The sequence below is a fragment of the Salvia hispanica genome, chromosome 2 (genome assembly GCF_029641045.1).
Source record: "Salvia hispanica isolate PSC_SH4W2 chromosome 2, Shi_PSC_v1, whole genome shotgun sequence".
Taxonomy (NCBI): Eukaryota; Viridiplantae; Streptophyta; class Magnoliopsida; order Lamiales; family Lamiaceae; genus Salvia; species Salvia hispanica.
In genome coordinates, this window is record NC_142693.1 from 43238051 (window position 1) to 43242499 (window position 4449).

Here is a 4449-nt window from a genome sequence, read left to right on the forward strand (position 1 = left end):
TGCCTTAAACATTACGGGCGGTGTTCGGTTTCCTAGATAAAATAATACTCCCTCCGTCCCACAAAAAATGTCACACTTTCCTTTTTAGTTCGTCCCACAAAAGATGTCACATTTCCTCTTTTGTAAAAAGTTCCTTCTCACATCAATTATAAAATTAACTTTTCTCTCACCACTAAACATACAAAATAACATCCCCTAAAATCCCATGCTATTTCCCAAGTGTGACATCTTCTCTGGGACGGAGGGAGTACCAAAATATAATATAGGATTGAGTTGTGGGATTAGTTTAGTCATAGGGGATTAGTTATGACTAATTATCTTATGATTATCCATCTAGGATTGAGTCGTGGGATTCAATCTCATGAAATAAACACACTATATAATTAATTTCGGGATACAATCTTACAACCGAACACCTATATGGTCCTATATATGAAGTTGTTAGTTACCTCCTTAGATTGTGAAATCAATACATAAGATCTAGTTCTCGAAGTATTAATATAAAGATCGAAAAATAATCCAAAAAAATACCATAGTTTTATAAAATTGATTAAATCTCTAAATACAACAAATATGACCTTTAATTTTTGTGTATTAATCAAACATGAAACACTAAACTTAGATGCTTTACTATTGCAAATTTAATTTCTGTATTTTCCTATATAAAAACAAATAAAATTATAGTACTACTTCCGTCCAAAAAAATAGACAATGTTGTAAATAGCAAGAATTTTAATTTTCAGTTAGTAAAATAAAAGAGAAGGAAAAGGTGGTGTAAGTAGTGTTAGTGGATTGATGTGTAAGGTTAGTATTTAAATAAAACTTTCCATATTTAGAAATAGTCTAATTTTTATGGACGGTCCAAAATTGTAAAATTAGTCTATTCTCTTTGTCTAATAGAAATATACTCAATTTAGAATTGACACGAGTTTTAATGTGTAATTGGTAAAGCAAGAGAGGAGGAGAAAAGATAGTAGAAATTGTATAGTAGATGGTGAGACCCAAAATAAAAGAAAATATAATTTGTTTTGGAGGGAGTATAATATATTTCTATGGAACGTATAAAAAAAATATATGATTTATTTCTACATGATGGACAAAAGAAAATATAGTGTATTCCTATACTAGGGAGTATTTATGGACAGAGGCAGTACTATTTATAAGAAATATGTGGAAAACGCCCTAGACAAGACTTAGTGTTGTCCCTATCTTTACCCACACGCCCGATCGACCCACCACCTTCACTCCTCTCACTTTCACTTTCACCTTCATTAAACCTCCAAACAAACACCTGTAAGCTGTCCCACCACTTAAAAACATATTTCTCGTGATATCTCACTTTCTATTATTTCTGTTAAAGTATTCATCTTCTTGTAAATAAAATAAGAGAACGGATATACAGTGTGTTTGTTTGTCGAATGGTAGAAAAATTAATAATATTTGAGGCTAAAAGCCTCGGTTGAATCCTCGGTAGCATGGATTTTTAAATTTATGTTTATTTAATTATTAAAAAAAAAAGAGTGAACTGATATACAGTATAGTTCAACAGTAATTTGTTTTAAAAAATAGCCGCTTTTAAAATTGACCTACTTATTTGTTACCCTCATTTTTACGTATTGAATAAAAATAATTAATGAGGTTGAATCGATTTATTCGAGGTCAAATTAGTTCTAAAAATTTACTCCCTTCGTTCGTCATTAAATGTTTCATTTTTTTCTTTTTCGTTCGTCCTCCAATAAATGTTTCTTTCCATTTTTACTATACTGGGTAGGTGGACCATATATTCCACTATTTCATTCTACTCCATTTTATTATAAAACCAATATATAAAAGTAGATCCACGTTCCACTTACTTTTTTACCCACTTTTATATATAAAATCAAACAATTTCTTAAGACTCGTATCTGTCAAATATGAGACATTTAATCACGGAGGGAGGATATTATTGCCTCAACAGTAAAATAATGGCAATTCCTCTATTTAAAAATAAAGATATGTCAGAAAATTCTTGTATTTTCAAATTTAACAAGGAATTATTCCCTTGTCCCACGTTATGTGTGCCAATTTTTCATTTTATGTGTTCTGTATTAATTGTTCCATTTCGTTTTAACCACTTTAATATTATATTTCATATTTCACTAACTCATTTTACTCAAATTTTATTAGTTTAAAAGTATGACTCATATTTTAATAACTTTTTCAACTTATTTTCTACTCCGTCCGTCCCTGAAACGTTCATACATTTAGTTCGGTACGGATTTTAATTCATAATTGGCAAAGTAAGAGGGAGATGGACATAAAGTATTGTTAGTGGTTTGTGGTGATCCGGAGGTCACGAGTTCAAACCCCACCTTGGGAGACATTCGACCTTAATCCGCAAGCCCGGTCGAGCAGGATTAATCCGATTCCGCTGAAGGAAGGTTCGAAACACTTGTTGTAAAAAAAAAGTATTGTTAGTAGAGAATGAGTCTCACCTCATTAGAGGAAATTTTTTTTTCAAAAATTAGAAAATTTATAGAAACAGACTAAAACGAAATATTTCATAATTTTTAGGGATGGAGGAAATATTACATTTCTTAGAACTCTATTAGATTAAAATGAGACATATATTAGAGCACAAAAAGAGTACTCCCTCCGTTCCTTGTTAATAGAGGCGCTTCTTTTCGGCACCGAGTTTAAGAATAGAGTGTTAAGTAGATAGTGGAAAAAGTAAGAAAGAATAAAGTAAGAGAGATGAAGAAATAAAGTAAGGGAGACGGAGATAAAATAAAGTAAAAGAGATGATTACTTTCTGCTAAAAATAGAAATAACTTAATTAACTTTAAACTTTCCAAAATAGTAAAATGACTCTATTAACATGGAACGAAGGGAGTACGTCTCTGAATATTGTATTAATATCATGTGCAAGTTTCTATTTTTGAAATATTCTTAAATATTTATAAATTATTGCTCAAACTATTTTTGCATTTTTTTAAGAGTCACTACGGCCTACGCAGCATGGGCAGCCGGGCCCACCTGTTCGCCGCCGCAGCGCTCCTCCTCCTCCTCCCTCTCTTCTCCTCCGATCCCGACGACGAGCGCTGCCTCACCCATCTAAGCCAATCCCTCTCCGACCCCCTAAAAAGCCTCCACAACTGGAGCGCCACCACCTTCACATCCCCCTGCGACGGCTCCACCTCCTTCCTCCGCGGCGCCACCTGCAACAACGGTCGCATCTCCACCCTCTCCCTCTCCAACCTCTCTTTACGAGGCTCCATCCCCCCTCACCTCTCCAACTGCACCGCCCTCCAATCCCTCGACCTCTCCTCCAACGCCCTCTCCGGCACCATCCCGTCCGACCTCGGGAGCCTCCTCAATCTCGCGGCGCTCAACCTCTCCTTCAACGCCTTCTCCGGCCCAATCCCGGCCCAGCTAGGCCTGCTGGTCCGGCTCTCGGCTTTTGACATCTCGAGTAACCGGCTATCCGGTCCGATTCCTTCTTCGCTGGGGAACCGGACTGGGAGCCTGGCCCGTTTCAATGCGAGCTCTTTTGTTGGGAACAAGGGCCTTTACGGCTATCCCTTGCCACCGCCAAAGAAGTCCGGGTTTCCGGGCTTGGCGATCGTCGGAATCGGGCTCGGAAGCGGGCTGGTGAGCTTGCTGCTTAGCTTTATTGTGGTTTGTGTTTGGTTGAGAGTTATTGAGCAGAGATCCGAGAATCATGAGGGCAAAATTACTCAGCTCATGCCGCATTATTAGTTTTACTTTTAATTTATGCTTTCTTTATCTTATCGGTTACTATAATTATTATTTTTATTATTTTAAATTTAGATATATATGAACATCTCTTTCTCTTTCATGATTGGGGTTATTTTTAATTTTGAAATGAGTATGCATGTAATTGGTAGTACTCTCTGCATCTTGAGTTATTTGAATTATATTATATTTTGGATTATTTTAAATTATTTATCTTTATCTTTTATAACTAGAATCAAAACTTCAAATCTCACTTCCTTTCTTATTTTTCTATTTTATTCTTTCTTTTCTTTTCTACTTTATTCTCTGTCCTATATTATTTTATCTAGCTATATACTAACTAAAATTTTCTTAAATCTCGTGTAAAAAAAAATATATCAAGTAATATGGGACAATGTCAGTACATTATTTCATCATGATTAACACGCACACATTAAATAAAATTTAAATTTTAACAAATTGAAAGGTTTGGTCATTATGAAATACTACTATTCATTTTGTATATGAACAAATGTTTGACTTTGATCCGTGGGTATAAAAAATATGAAAAAATTTCAATTAAATCACAATTTTTAGTTGACTTCCGGTTTATCACACAACTTATAAAGTTAGCTAATTAAATCATAAGTTATAACACCTTCGCAATTGTACAATTATGCGGTGATGTGGACGCTCTTATTTTCCTACGCGAACATAAACATCATTTATTTAAAA

The 4449-nt window shown here is 34.5% G+C and overlaps 1 pseudogene; it reads left to right on the plus strand.

Annotated features, from left to right (window-relative positions):
- Positions 1-2935: 2935 nt before the first annotated feature.
- On the plus strand, positions 2936-3923 carry LOC125202296 (receptor-like protein 44 pseudogene; annotated as a pseudogene).
- The last annotated feature ends 526 nt before the right edge of the window (positions 3924-4449 follow it).